The sequence below is a fragment of the Chrysemys picta genome, chromosome 13 (assembly GCF_011386835.1).
Source record: "Chrysemys picta bellii isolate R12L10 chromosome 13, ASM1138683v2, whole genome shotgun sequence".
In the NCBI taxonomy this organism is placed as follows: Eukaryota; Metazoa; Chordata; order Testudines; family Emydidae; genus Chrysemys; species Chrysemys picta.
The window spans coordinates 40,125,690-40,141,952 of NC_088803.1; positions in this window are offsets into that span (position 1 = coordinate 40,125,690).

Below are 16,263 nucleotides of genomic sequence, written 5' to 3' on the forward strand. Positions count from 1 at the left end.
CAGAGTTCCAGTTATATTTCTTTTCAGACTGGACCCCTGTCTCAGTCTGGACTCCCCACCGCTATCCCTTCAGGTGGCTTTAGCAGTCTTTCTTCTTGGGCAGACAGGCCATGGAGAGGAAGAATCTCATTTTCCTTCCTACCCACCCTTAAATAGGATTTACATAAGGCAGGAATCCTTTGTTTCCCAAACTTGACCCCTCCCCCTCTTCCAGTGGAAAGTTACAAGAACTCCCAGGTAATGTTTAGTATCAGGTGACAAGACCACCTGACCTAGTAGTGTCAAAGTTATGTCCCCGGACGCCTCCCAGGATGGAGAGAGATTAGTATCATCATGGTTTTGTTGTTCCTTCCTGATGGATCATCAAATTTGATGGCCTGTTGTCTGGTGGGTGTCTTCCCAATACACACACAGTTGTAATGGTTACTTAGTCCATATTCCTAACTTCAGATACAGAAATGAAACATGCATACAAATTGGATAATCACATTCAGTAAATTATAACCTTTCCAATGATCTCGTACAAGACCCATCTTGCATAACCTACATCCCAGTTATGTCATATTCCTATCATAAACGTTTTCATAAAGAACATGGAGTGAAACATCACAGTAATCCTTTCTATCTTTTTTTCCTTATACACCTCTACCCTGATATAACGTGACCCGATATAACACGAATTCGGATATAACGCGGTAAAGCTGCGCTCCGGGGGGGTGGGGCTGCGCACTCCGGTGGATCAAAGCAAGTTCGATAAAACACGGTTTCACCTATAACGCAGTAAGATTTTTTGGCTCCCGAGGACAGCGTTATATCGAGGTAGAGGTGTACTTGGTATCACCTAATCCTATGTCTTTTTATTAAACTTGTTTCACTTTTTCACTGTAAAGCAATTTTGTACACTGATTGAAGGGAAGTGTATGCTAATCCCAGTTAAGCTAAGAGGCTGCAGTATATTGTCTCTTTAAAAGAGCAACAAACTTCTGGGAGTGTTCCAGGAGAAAGCTGGACACATTGGCAGACAATTCAGGACTGGGAAGGTGTTAGGGTCACTCATCAAAAAGTGACTGGATGGTGGAAGCCAGGGTTTGACCTGCATGCTTATGTGAAGGCTGTGAGCCCCAGCAGGATAGCATTTTAAGGCAGCCAGCATTGCAGGGAAGGTGGTAACACAACCTCTTACTGGTCTGGGTTGAACCCCAAAGCATCACAGTTGGTTAATCTCTTAAATTATCACATAGAATTAAATCTGTGCTTTTTATTTAAAAATGTCTTTAGCTAGGTTTTGTTTTCTTCACCAGTGAAAGAGTCAATGGTTTTTTGAGATAGCATCATGCAAGTCAAAACTATTTTAGAGTCTGTTGTGATGAGAAGGGATATCATTTGAAACCTTTAATCTTGTATCCGTATGATGGGCTTCTTCTGAATTTCATCCCTGCTCTCTATGGGGGATGTCCTGGCCTTTGTACTATCAAGTTTTATATCCGAAAAGAGAGGCCATCTGTTTCATCTCTGCACAAATGAAAGATGAGAGGTGATCAGAGCTGGGTGAAACTGCATCTGGAGTTGGAGTGTCTGTAATTCCACTCACGAGAGCAGTCCTATGAGGTTTTTGCTGCAAGTGAAGAGTGTGGTGGTGGTGAAGAGGGAAAGGTCTAGGGTCTCATCATGTGGGTATGCTAAGGGAGAAGTAGGATACAAGGAGCCTTTGCTTTTTCTTGTGCAGGGGCCCAGCACAGTTGTGATACTTCAGCCCTGCTGAGTGATGCGGGTGTCTCCTTGCTAATACCCTGGAAGTGCTAACCACTCTGAAGGAGGTGAGGGGGCACAACGCAAACCCATCTCTGGAGAAGTACAGTGGCTACATACCCCAGGAGTCCTGGGAGCCATTGCGTCTCTGTAAGAGACGATGCTATGGGCTAGGTCAGGGGTCGGCAACCTACGGCACGCGTGCCAAACACGGAACGCGAGCTGATTTTGTGTGGCACGCAGCTCCCTGCCCCGGTCCCGGCCCCCAGCCCCACTCAGCCCCCCGGCCCACCGCTCTCCCCTGTGGGGGCAGGAGGCAGAAGCTTGGTTCTGCGGCAGCCAAGCTTCCCCGCTCCCCCACTTCTTCCCCAGTGTGGTGCTTTCCTGCCCCTCCTCCTCTCCGTCCCTGGCCAATCAGCTGATGGCCCTAGCGAGGGGGAGGGGGAAGAGCGGCAGCGTGCACACAGCTCCGTAGAGACACAGAGAGAGGTAGGGACGGAGCCTGGGTGAAGGGGGTGGAACAGGGCATATCCCTTCCAGCCCCTTGCCATGAGCCACTCAGGGCAGGGGGCTGGGAGCACCCCCACGAGCCAAGCACCCCAGCCCTCTGCCCTGACCTCCCCACACACCCCAGCCCTCTGCCCTGAACCCCCCCACCCCAACACACATCCAGCCTTCTGCCCTGCACCCCCACAGCCCCATCTGTCTGCCCTGAACCCCCCCCACACCCAGCCTTCTGCCCTGCATCCCCCACACCCCCCAGCCCTCTGCCCTGAACCCCCCCACACACCCAGCCTTCTGTTCTGCATCCCCCCAGCCCTCTGCCCTGACCCTTGAACCCCCCACACCCAGCCTTCTGCCCTACACCCCCCACACACCTCAGCCCTCTGCCCTGATCTCTGAACCCCCCCCACCCCCCAGCCTTCTGCCCTGAACCCCCCCACCCCAACACACATCCAGCCTTCTGTCTGCACCCCCACAGCCCCATCTGTCTGCCCTGAACCCCCCCACACACCCAGCCTTCTGCTCTGCATCCCCCACACCCCACAGCCCTCTGCCCTGAACCCCCCCACCCCAACACCCCCCCAGCCCTCTGCCCTGAACCGCCCCAGCCCTCTGACCTGACTCTTGAACCCCCCCCACACCCAGCCTTGTGCCCTACACCCCCCCCACACCTCAGCCCTCTGCCCTGATCTCTGAACCCCCCCCCCCCACACCCCAGCCTTCTGCCCTGAACCCCCTCCCCCAGCCCTCTGCCCTGACCCCTGAAATACGCCCCCCCCCCAGGTCTGGGGTCCCGGCCGCAGGCCCTGATCAGCCTGCTGCCGGCCTAGGTGAACAGAACCCCAGGCTGGCAGCGAGCTGAGCAGGCTGGTGGCGTAAGATCAGCATTTTAATTTAATTTTAAATGATGCTTCTTAAACATTTTGAAAACCTTGTTTACTTTTGCATACAATAGTTTAGTTATATAATATAGACTTATAGAAAGAGACCTTCTACAAACGTTAAAATGTATTACCGGCACGCGAAACCTTAAATCAAAGTGAATAAATGAAGACTCGGCACACCACTTCTGAAAGGTTGCCGACCCCTGGGCTAGGTTCTGCAATGCACTAAATGTCCATAGTTCCTGTTGGGGTGAGTATGCTCAGCTCCTCTCGGGAGGCCTCAGCATCTTGCAGTGTCCTTGACTAACAGAATTCAAAAGGAAAAAGTTAAAGGGTACAACTAGTGAGAACAGATTGGTCTTCAAATGAGGCATAGAGTTGGTAAAGACATGAGCTGCAAAGGAGAAGGCTCTAGAACTAACAGAGGCCAGATTGTATGGCAGGCTAGAGTAGAGAAGGCCAATGCTAGAGTGAGCGAAGAGGGGAGTAGAAACATGGGTGGTGGGTGAAACTTACCCTGCGGGAGGCTAGCTCCTTGTCCCACCTCTTCTACCTATGGCCCCTCTCACACTCCACCCCTGCTCCGCCCCAGGCCCTGCTCCCACCCACCGCTGACTCACCGCTCACCTCTATACACCCCCTCATGAAGTCCCCCCCTCCATTCACCTCCTCCCCCACCCGCCTACTGCTCGCTTCCTCACCCTCCCGCCACCCCCCCCCGCCACGAGACCCCCCCCCCCACCTGCTGTGCAGCTGGCTTGCTGCTCACCTCCTCACCCTGCTTCTTCCCCCCCCCCCCCCCGCCGCTGCAAGACCTCCCCCCCCTTTTCATTTTAAAGCACTAATAACATTCCCCAAGGGAACTGAACAAGCAACAGTTGGGCAGGGAGTTCGGTGTATACTGTATAGAGATGAAAAGCCAGGCTACCTGCACCAAATTTAAGCCTAATCTCTCCTTTTGAAAAAGTGTTTAATACCCTTTCTTACACAGAATTCCCTGCCAGATTCGTTTACTTAAACTGGGTTTGTATAAAATGACTAGATCAAGAAATAAACTCACTGGCTATGTCAGCTCCTCCTTGAGTGAGGCTAGTCAAAAATACTTCTGCTGGGTACAGAGAATAATTGACGGGTCATTTGGAAACTGTTTTTAACCCCAATAACACATTTTCCTACAATATAAAAGCCAGCAGAATGTGGCCAAAGGCTTCCTGGGCATTGGCAAATGCCTGTTAACGGCTTTTTTACCACTTTAATGGCCCTTTAAAGTTTCAGAGATCTGCTACTAGGTCTCTGGTCTGGAAGGCTTTTTCACTGTGTAAAGTTACTCAGGGATCCCTTCCGCTCCTCTCCTCATTTCCCCCGCCTGCTCCCCTCCGCTCCTTTCCTCCTTTCCCCCGCCTGCTGTTCACGTGTACGTACACACACACACACACACACACTCTCTCACACACACATACACACACACACAATGCCCCATGGGGGTGGGGAGGGGAGAGGAGAGACTCAGCCAGCAGCTGTGGGGACCTCCCAAGGGGGAGCGGGGAGAGAAGAGGAGGAAGACTGACCAGGCAGCAGCAGTCCCTTAGAGCCTCTGGAAAGTGTCAGAGCAGGGAGGGGGAGCACCATGGCCCAGGTGGCAGGGACAGCTGTGTTAGGGGAGGTACCGCCTCCCCTTGCCTCTTATACCTGCTGCCCATGAGTAGAAAGAAGTAAGGTCCTTAAGTCTGAGGCCCATGTTTCTGGAGCCATCTTTCCTGAATGCTATTCCCCATGTTGTGGGTCTTTTAATTTTTATTTTTTATTTTTAGGGCTGACGTTCGTGGTGTTTGTTTGTACACACAGCCATGGATTATCACAAATATATGAATAATGAATGACAGAGACAATCTTTCTAAGTTGTGGTGATCTGAGGTGGTTCTCTAAAAGTCCTTCCTATAAGGTGACTTGTGCATAAGGCTACGATTTAGTCACAGAGGTTGCAGAAGTCACGGAATTTGTGACTTCCAGCGACCTCAGTGACTTCAGCCTCTGGTGGTTGGGAGCTGCAGGGTTCCCCACTGCCTACGAGGGCAGGGAGCTGCCAGGTACCCAGTGCCCCTGGCAGCCCCTGGAGCTTGCAGGCAGCGGGGGAACCCCTGGATCCCCCAGCTACTGCCCCACTTCAGGCAGTGTGGGGACCCGCAGATCCCCATTTTGTCATGGATATTTTTAGTAAAAGTCACAGACAGGTCACGGGCAAAAAAGAAAAATGGAAGCTGTGACCTGTCCGTGACTTTAACTAAAAATATCCATGACGCAATCTTGTGCAGATCTAGGGTCGTTGAGACTCTTCCATTTAGATGTTGGTAGATAGAATTCATGTAACTTGACTGTTCCCAATTTTTTTTTATTTGGAGATCATGGTTGTACAAACTCTCTGCATGGCACTCTGGCTTTCAGCTCATCTCTTGCATTTGCTAGCTCCCTTTAATCAGAGCTGCTTGTGCCATATAATCACCTGTACATAAAGCTCTAACTGTGTCCTTTTGACTTTCAGAACTCCAGAAGGCAGTCAGCCTTGCACGTCTTTAAACCAGGACCTGTGCTGTGGAAAGACTTTTCCTTTCCATCCTGACAGATGAGGCACTCTGCTCTTGAAGGGATTAGAAAGCAAAAAAATTAGACAGGCCTCAGGTTTTTTCTCTCTGAAGACTGAAACTCAGGGTGGAAACATGAATGCACAAGCTGTTGTTTCTGAAGCTCTTTAAGAGTTTTGTTCTCTTGTTCTTGCCATAGAAGCTTTCCTTTGGATATGTTTGCATGGAGCAGCCGTGGCATCGCATGGTCAGGTCAGTTAGCCACCTATGTAGTTCCCAGAAGACAGAATCAAAACCAGCTGCTCCAGTTTGAAAGTTTGGAGTAAGGCAAATATCATCTTCCTTCTGGCTCCGGTGCATCTTGTATTCAAAGGCCTTGGAGTCTTCCTGTCACTCTGATTCACCTTAGAGAAGGCTCTGTTTTGGTGACAGGTGACACAGAATCCTTGTATTCTGCTTTGTAGATCAGTTTAAGTGATCAAAAGTGCTTAGGTGCTACATGCGGGCTACATCAGCAGAGGTGTTTGCATGACTGAAGTGGTGAGCAAGAATCTCTCCCCATCCCTTGGCCTCCCTTGGCGTGGATGTACAAAGGCATAGGAGAGTTTCCTGTGCTCTTGGGAGTACAGGGACTTGCTTGCATCTTCTTCCCCATCCTCCAGGGAGAAAGATGATGAAAAAGGGTCAGAGGAGGTGGAGCCACTCCCTGCCCCTCATTCTGCATGAGGCCACTGCTCCAGGGGGAGATTGCTCACCTTCTGCACACAAGAAGCAGTGCTGGAGAAATTGTTTCTCTGAGCTATAATCTCTTCCATTGCTGCTCTTGTAGCAAAATGGCTCCACAGCACCTCCTAGATGGGCTACATAAAAGTAGGTGACCCTTCTAGAGAAGGGTGGCTAAATCTGATAGCTAATGCCACACTTAGACATGACCCTTCGTGCAGCAAAATGATATAGGAGTTTCCTTCTTTAAAATATAGCCTGTCTATTATCCTGAAGGGAGACCCCAGAGACAACTAGTCCCTCTGGTGCTTGTGTGAGGCTTTTCTGTTAAAACAATCCTCTTTGCCCCTCTTATCTCACCAGACTATGACAAGAGAAACTCCGAGAGCCTTCAGAAAGGGAAGCTGAACTGAGTTTTCAAATTTTCATATGCTCTGTGCTCAGAGGGAGTGGGAGCCCATTAGTAGCTTTTTTTACTGCCTTCCTAGAACAAGTAAAAGAAATGAGCACACTCATAAAGAATGAAGGCTAATGTCCAATGAACACATAAAGAAGCAAGAAGCGGAGAGGCAAGCAGTAAATATCACTTAGTTGAGGATGCTGCCAGACTTGCTGAGCAGGGCTCTGTACACAGAATTTTCTACTCTGTTGCTTTTAACCCTCTCTTTGGCGGTCTGGACTTCAGAACTGCTCTGTTGCATTAGGGCTTTCCTGCTTCTTAAACTACTTAAGCTCTACACATACTCATAGACTTTAAGGTCAGAAGGGACCATTATGATCTTCTAGTCTGATCTCAGGCCACAGAAACTCACCCACCCACTCCTGTACAAACGCCTGACCTATGTCTGAGCTATTGAAGTCCTCAACTTGTGGTTTAAAGACTTCAAGGTGCAGAGAATCCTCCAGCAAGTGACTCGTGCCCCATGCTGCAGAGGAAGGCAAAAACCTCCCAGGGCCTCTGCCAATCTGCTCTGGAGGAAAATTCCTTCCCGACCCCAAATATGGCAGTCAGTTAAACCCTGAACATGCGGGCAAGACTCACCAGCCAGGCATCTCTTACCAGTGTCTGGAAGTCACTCCTTTATGAAATCTCTGGGAGGTGATTAGGGAGCTGTGCAAAGGTCCTGATCAGAGCTGGTTGGAAAATGGGGGGAGGGGTCTGTTTTTTTTTTTTTTTTTAGCTGCTCAAGTCTTGATGCTGTGGGCCTAGGTCAAAAGCCCAAAGTAACCAAATTCATATCCACAAATGAAGACTGGAGAGAAAGAGGTGATTCTTTCCTGTATTGGTAAGTTAAGGACAATGTTCCAATTTTGATGCCTAAAGTTAGGCATCTGAATCTATTTGTAGTCCCCTAAAATAAGAGGGGTCTTTCTCTCCCACTCCCCTCATCCCCAGAGGTGCTGACCACTCCCAGCTCCCATTGATTTCAATGGAAACCGATCCTTGCAAATGCTTTATAAAAATCATGTTACCCAATTAAGATTATAGTCATTATGTTCAAGTACTTTTTAACATTGGACTTGAAATATCCTTTTTAATTTAGACTTTGGATCTTTTCAAAGGACAGACAGAGGGAGCATGTTACGCTGGCAGCTTTCCGCTCAGGGCTTTCGGTTCTCAGCCTCTACTTGAGCATGCACAAAATTTCCCACACTCCCAGGTGTTAATACCTACAGACATGCTACACTTTTCCAAGGCTTTTAGATAGCATAAAACCTGCATGTATTCAGGGCCCAATCCTGATGTGTGCTGAAAAATGCTTGTGAGGTATTGTGGCCTCTACTTTCATTGAGTCTTAAAGGCGCCACAGGACTCTCTGTTGCTTTTTACTTTCATTGAAGTTATGGGCGCTCAGCACCCTGCAGGATGAGACTCTAACAACCCCTTGTGATCAGTACATTTTGTGGATGCAACTATGCATGTGCACACATTTTAGATACTTTAAAGGGCATGTGCAAGTGTTTAATATTTTTAGCAGGCATTTGCATCTGCAAAGCCCAGGTGATGCATACACATAAATAAAGGCTGGAAAACGTATCACTCAGTACCTTCAGCCTTTTATCCCCTATACTGTGTAAATCAGTGACACTTGACCAGTCTGTGCTTCTGCAATCGCTTTCCCTTCACCTCCTGGGCCACCCTCATGTCACTTTCATATGAAAGACTGGCCAATGCACTCAGTGTCTTCAGCTATGCACCCCGTTAGTCCCCATCTTATGTTTCCCACAGTGGTGCTGACAATGTGAAGTGCAGGTTAAAAATAGAAATAAAAATAAATCAAGGAAAGCAATCAGAACACCTAAAATCAAGCAGTATCTTTAATCATTAGTAAAAAAAACAGTATCAAGTGTGGTTTGATCAAAATCTAAACACAGTCTAAACAGCCCTTTGAATTTGCAAATGACGTGCCACAGGGATATTTTTAGCTTGTGGTGTACAGAATCTGAGCAGGATGTTTTGGGGGCGTGTATTGCAGCTTATCACACTTCTCACCTAATAAACTCTACTTCTGCTTGAAGGTTTCATGGTGTCTGGAATTATTATGTATGCAAAAAGGTTTCCTCTTGTGCACCCCTGTGGTCGTTTTTATTCAAAGACGGGTATTGAGTGATTTTTGGAAAGCTATACTGGAGGAAAATAATGTATCTGTTGATTTATGTAGGTGATTAAAATAACCTAATGAAAAGTTTTGAGCTGAGTGCATTTGCCTTTTTCAGCTGTTCTCATGGTAATAGTTCCCCCTTAAAATTTGTTCCCAAGCCTAGGGTATTAAAGTTCCAGTGACCGGATGGATGATATTAAATGTGAATTTCTATTAAGTGGCAGGCCACAACTTTAACATGATGTTTGCTAACTGTAGAACAGCTCTATTCCCATCACCATGACTACTCTAGTTCATTTAAAAGATGATGGCCCCTCCCCCCTTGGGCCAGCTAAAGATGTACTTACTGGCCAGCGGAACCAGTTAATCACTGCAGCTATCAGACTTGCTTGACCTTCCCTGATACACATGAGAGAGTGGAGAGCATATTTCTTGCTGACATGTCCCCTCACAAAGATATTCTAGGCTAAAGACTGAAACAGATTTTGCCAATGAGTTCTCCATTTGTGTGTGATTAGCTGAGACTTAGTCACACACGTCTGTACAAGAGTTAAAATGATCTTCCTTTATTTAAAAATAATTAAAGCAAAAATCTAGCATTCAGATGTACTCTTCTACCGACTGCTTTATATTGACAATGAAAGAAGAACTAAAGATCAGTCCCACTGGGAATGTCTACACTGGAATTAAAAATCTGCAGCTGACCCAGGCTCGTGGAGCTTGGGCTAATGAGCTGCTTAACTGCAGTGTAGACATTTGGGGTCAGGCTGGAGCCCAGGCTCTAGGACCCTGTGAGGTGGGAGGGTCCCAGGGCTCAGGCTCCAGCTAAGTCCAAACATCTACCCTGCAATTAAACAGCCCCTTAGTCTGAGCTCCTTAGCCTGAGCCAGCAACGGGTATCTAACTAAAGTGTAGACATCTCCACTGTCTGCAGAAGCCACTTCTGTTCCCTTGAAATGAATACAGCCTTTGAGAATATATGAGAGACAGAGCTAAAGAAAGAGAGGCTTGTACAGTTTTCAAATACTGAGAAGACTTGAGGAAAGCCTCAACAAACTTTGTACTTGGGTTTTAGTTTCAAAATAAATTCTGGTTTTATGTAGCATTAGAGCAAGAGCCTGGCGTAGTAGGTTTGGAGACAATGCTCCAAATCTAGTATTGGGTTAAAATGGGTATAACCGCCATTAAATTTGGCGGCTCAATAGGCGATGAGCCTGCATATGCAGGTGCTGAATCTGACCCAGTGTGTTTGAGTTGGCATAACTCTGCTCCCAGACTGGAAGAGTGAGAGCTTGTCTATGCCCCAAGATGTGACACCACTGGAGATACCAGGTTCAATGTACTGAAGTTCACAATGCCAACCTGTGCAGAGAATGGTGTGTTCTGACTTCCTGTCAATTTCCCCAGTATCTACTGATCTCTAACATGAGTCAAATGAACAGGTAATATCACAGAGAGCCTGATCCTTACTCTTATTGGGCAATAACTTACACTACAAGTGGGCTTACTGAAATCGGTATGAGTTCTTGAGTACTAAGGGTCTGATCCTGTTCCCATTGATCTCAGCTAGAGTTAGATCAGGCCTTGAAATATTGCCAAATATGAACAAAGGTGTTTAGAATTGGGCTCTGAACTGCTGTTTAGTACAAGTTAACAAACTGCCTTGATGTTCAGATAGGGCTTTCACTACCCACATGTCACTTTCAGTTTGATATTTTGGGAGCTTTGACCACATAGTTGTCATAGGAACTATTTTCTAAACAGTATGTTGACTTATTCCGTGAGGCAGTTTATTGTGTTATCAAGTGCTGACAGCAAAATGTGACGATAGATTGCAAATGTCATCAAGGTACCTACGGCAGTCACTTAATTACAGTTTCAGATATAGATGAATGCTCTCTGAAAATGTGTGTGTGTGTATTTTGGTTGGGAAATGATTTAGAGATTAAGATGACTTGTGATATAAGAAAGATTCCTCTTGCTACTTTATTGGTTTAATTGTACACATCTAAGTTTTATGTAAAAAAAAATAAAAAACCTTAAAAGTATCCTAGATTATTATTGATGGAGAATTAAAATGCTTTGGTATATGGGTCATATTTGCTTTTATATGCCGTCTATTCCTTTGTATTTATTCCTTTAAGTTTACAGATCCATAAATAGGCCTGTCATTTACAGACAAAAGACCCAGACCCAGTCTCAATGATGCAGTGTTACATCCAGAGTAACTCTGATTTGGAATTGTAACTCTAACTCTAATTCTAAGTAACTCTAATTTGGAATTACTCCAGACTTGCACAAACATAGCAGAGAACAGGGTGCAGATCAGACCATCGTCTGTGCCACAAAGAATTTACAATCTCAGATTGGATTTCACATGACCAGGAAGGCAGGGAAAATGTGTTAGAGCTAGTAGAAGAAAGGAGGGCGTGAGAGATAAGGCCTTGTAGTTGTTCCATTTAGTGAGGAACAATTCTGAAAGGGCCAGGGTTTTGGGTTTTAAATAGTGGCTGCTTAAGAATATGGAGGGTTGATAATGGATTTTTGTGTGTGCTGGCTTTAGGAGAGGGCAGGAGAAACTGAGGTGGTGAGAGAGGAGGAAGCCAGCTGTGGGTGGCAGGGAAGAGATTGGAAGGGAAGGCTGTTGGGAAAGACATACAAGGAGAGAATATAAGTATAAATGTGGCGCTAGCAGGGGCAAGGAAAAGGGTAGGTAGGTGTGAGTGAAGCCAGATAAAGTGCTCATCACAGCTTGATGTGGTGGGTCCTTGAATGGCAGAAAAGGGGTTGTTTCCCCTTTTAAAGTCCCCTCCCCATCAATTAGTTCATCGGAGAGGAGCAGGAAATGGCTGGACCAGGTCAGAGGGTGGGGAGAGCGCTGCCCTTCTTGCTGACGGAAGAGTGGGGGGTATTTATACCTCGGAGAAGCCCTGTACAGAGGAGTCCTGTCTGATAGTAAGGAAAGAATCGGTGATTACCTGGGAACTTGATGAGGGTTAGGGTGAGGCAGCTAAGCCTAATTGCTGGCTCTTCCTTGTGGCAGAAGTCCAGTGCAATCACTCGGTATGGAAGGGGTACAATTATTGGATAAAATGGATTGAGACTGAGTTTGAAGGAAAGCTGCTATTAAGGGAGATGAGGAAGGGGTTTGGGGCTCCTATGTCTGGTACAGTGGGGAGCTGACCCCCTTCTTTTATAGCCCCCCTTTCTTATGGGAGGGGAGGGCAGCAGGGTCACAGCAACAGAACGGTGGCACCAGACTGGAAATGATGGAGGAGATGATGATGACCTGCACTGTACAATCTATCACTGGCTACTCCCAGATATTTTAAGTGAATAAAGTTGCAGCCTAATTAAGCTACATCCCTAGCCTCCTTCCAGCCGGATAATGGGAGCCACTGGGTCTGCTCACAGTAGTGATCACTATCCCTGGTAGGGAGGGTGTGCAGCACAAGGCATGAAGGGGAATTAAAGCAAGCCTCCTGTGAATGCTGGGAGACTTTCAGTACCCTAGGTTAGTACTAAAAGACCCTATAACACTCAGATAATGTAGACCTTGAATTTTTGAATGAAAAGTTTTATGTTGTCTCCTTCCATAAGAGTGCACGTGAGTTTTACACAGTAGAAAAGGCCGGCAAATCTATTTTCTCTGTTACTTTGTTGTTGTTGTAAAAATCCTATATTCGGGTGACTAGAATTGTCCTCTCCATCCTTGCCTGGTGGTGGGATTCAACTGTAGCAAGTTATTTTGCTTAAAATCAGCAGTGACCCTACCTGTGTGTACTCGAAGTGCTAAAGTCATTTTTAGATGCTAAAGAGGCATACGAATGAATAACTTAGCATGAACTTAGCACTTTGTGCTTCACTTGGCATTGTTTTTTTTCAATGAGGGCCCACGCTTGTGAAGTAACAAAAATTACCCAGAGCTATGCAATAATTACTAGCTTGGAAAGGAGAGGGGAAGAGCCATACAAAGGAATGATGCTTACTCAGGTCAAGGTTTGCTTACAAAGCCAAGCCTTTGAGAAATATACAAGTTCAGGTCATGTCTGCTCCATATTTTTAAACTCCTTTAGTTCCATTCCCTCCCTCCTCCCCCACAACCTCTTATCTAAGATCTAGTCCCCCAGATTTCAGGATCTTCCTTCAAAGAGCTATAATCATTCAGTGTCATTAAAATACAGTGTGGGCTATTAGAATTTCATTTTTCCCTACCATTCAGAGCAATCTTTCTGGTGTATGGAAGTTTCACAATAAACCACATCATCCTTTTTAATTTAATTTTATTTAAAATTTAACAATAAAGGTGAGAAGAACAACTCCTCAAACTACTTTGAGGATTTGATTAGCTTTCAGGGTGAAGCTGTATTATAAACAGCATCTTGATTGCTTGACAGTGCTAAGAATAGTGGACTAGCTAAATGGTTTGTTAGCATGTGGAAAACTGAGCAACGTATTTTACTGCTGTCTGAAACTTCAGTGCCAAATATTGCAAGAATTATGCTGTTATAAAGAATGGGGAGACAGGCTGTTTTGGCAAGAAAAAATGTACATCAGTATATGGTGCTGGGAGAGGGGGATAAGGATATGTTCATCTGTTGGTGTACAACTCTTTAGAGCAGATTTAACCTACGAATAGAGCCCTTAAACATATTCCCACAGCCAACAGGAGCCATATTTCAGATAGCTTATGTTTGTGAAACCCATGCACAATTATGTACCTATTTTGAGAAGGCGGTTATTATGTTTGCTTATATGAATTGCGTAACGGCAAGCATAAATGCATCCTATTAGCTAATTTTAAAGACGGCTGTCTGGTTAGCAAGTGCAGCTGCAGTAGTTTTCTGCATGCAAGTTTAGCATACAGTTGCACAGCTGAACTGATAATATAGCCCCAGAAAGGTTGCAGTCACTCTTCCAGCTACAAAGAGGGAGATTCTCTAGTTGCACCAGGAGCAACTGCTTTTAGGCCCACGTTATGACTGGCCTTTGCTGGAGGCATACAGGGAAAGGGAGGGTCCAAGTGTTACCCTGGGCTTCAGAACCCACACCGGGGCAACTTAACTATTTCAACTCCAGGCGGTGTCAGGAATAAATCAATAGGAACACAGCAATTCTGTCTGATCAAGGATTAAATATAAGTAAGCATGCTCTTGCCTAACACTGCAGTTTATTAGATGTAAGCACACACAGACATAAGCAATAGGTTTAGAGCATCCCAGATATATACCTAGCATCTGGAACAGTATTGAGTAATTAACTGCAGGTTTGCAGTGGCCAGTTGCTCACCTGCCAGGGAGAAAAGGTGTCAGGAAAAACATCTCTCAAGATGGCCTCAGAGGACTGTTCCAAAATACACTCTATTAGCTAATCTTTTATAACTAACTTCTACAAAACACATAGGTCAAAATGACCCCTACTGGATCATCACTTTTCTAACTTTCAATAAACTTTTAATATCGGGGGCATCTAGATTCAAGGTTTTCCAACCACCAAGGTTTTCAGTCTTAGTTGTTCACTTGTCTGTCCCCTCCTCCTATTCTGATAAGCAGAAACTGTAGCTAGTTTTGATCTTGCTTCTGAAAGCCTGTCTTCAAATTAACCCTTAACAATGTGGTGTTCTATTTCATTAATTCAGAGTGGCTGAATGCACACAATATGGTTGCAATTAACTTGATCACATTCTGGGGTATACACACCCCTCGAATTCAGGGCAACACAAGGAGCCTTCCAGTCACAGTGGGAGTCCCCATGCTTGGCGGAGTGCAGGAGTGATCCCTCTGGACAGTGCGGGATAGAGGACCAACGTTGCATCCTAAAAGGGGCAAAGAGGAGGCAGAACCACTGATGGAGTGGATTGAGCCTTGCTGGGACTGTGTGTTAAATAGCTTTGTTGTCTCAATCTACTGACCTGCGAGGTATCTTTCAAACACTGTCTTTCGTGTTTCTGCAGAGAGATGAATAGAAAGCAGAAAAGGAATGCAAATATCCAGTCCCCATACTCAGGCCCTGTTACAGCAGATGTTCTCCTTGAGGGTGTGATCACACCTTCCCACGTCTTTACAAGTGTAAAATCAACCTTCTGGCCTCCTTCTGAGGTTTTTGCCTAACACAGGAAGTGCTAAGTGTCAGGTGCAATTCAAGAATGGCTGCCTCCCTGGCAAAACCATTGGGACAGAATCCAAACTGCACTTTGGTTAAAACAACAACAAAAAACAACAACCCACATTTAGAATAAAGAGGTCTCCCAAAGATAAACGGTGAGGAGGGAGAAACCACAAAAATGCACAGTTTCTATCTTCACTGTCCAAAAATCAATTCCCTTATTATATTATCCAGTTTGTTACACAGTAGCTGAGAAATCCAAGCGATTCGTTTTGGGTTTCTGATGGATTTGCCATGTAACTTCTTGCGTGAAAATGAAGCATTTCCTGTGTCTTACTAGATTAATCCATTTTTATGATTGTTCATAATGTGGAGAAACTCTCTTTTTCTACATTTGGTTACCCCGTTTCTTAGTCAGATTAAATTATTGGGATGTTTTCCTCTATGATGATCTGACCTAGTCTGTCCATAGAAAGACTTCACTGGGGCATTTTCTTCTCTTGAACAGATAATTTTCCCCTCCATGTATTTGGATGTCAGCCTTTTAAGGAAACTCACACTAAGGAGTCATTGGAGTGTTTCCCAAGAAAACTTTTCATTACTGAGGAATGTTCCCATGCTGCTTGTTCTTGAAGAGATAGTGGAGGTCAGATTCAGAAGAACTTCTGATCATTTTGGAGATAAATTTATCTTTCAGTCAGAGCCCCTCCAGAGAATCTATAGGATCAGTTTGGGGAGAAAGATCTTAATTGTTCAGCTAATTTCTGTGCACAATGGCAGTACTTGCGTGTCATGAAATCAAACATGCACGAATAGACCATTTACATGCATTTGAGCATACCGATGTAACTCTCTCCCTCTGCTGTGTTGTTGCGGGGGCGGGGGAGGAAGTTACTAAAAGTTAGAATTGCTTAGGCCAATTACAAGAAACCCATCTGTTTCCAGGGAAGTTAGTCTAATTGGCAGGCACTTGGTCAGCTCACACTGAGGTGAGTGAGCCCGTTCAATATCTTCGTAAGATACGGCAATCTTAGGAATGTCAGCGAGTTTCCATTGAGCATTTTCTGTGGGGGAATGCTAACACTTGGTAATCAGATTGAACTGTTTGTGCCCAAG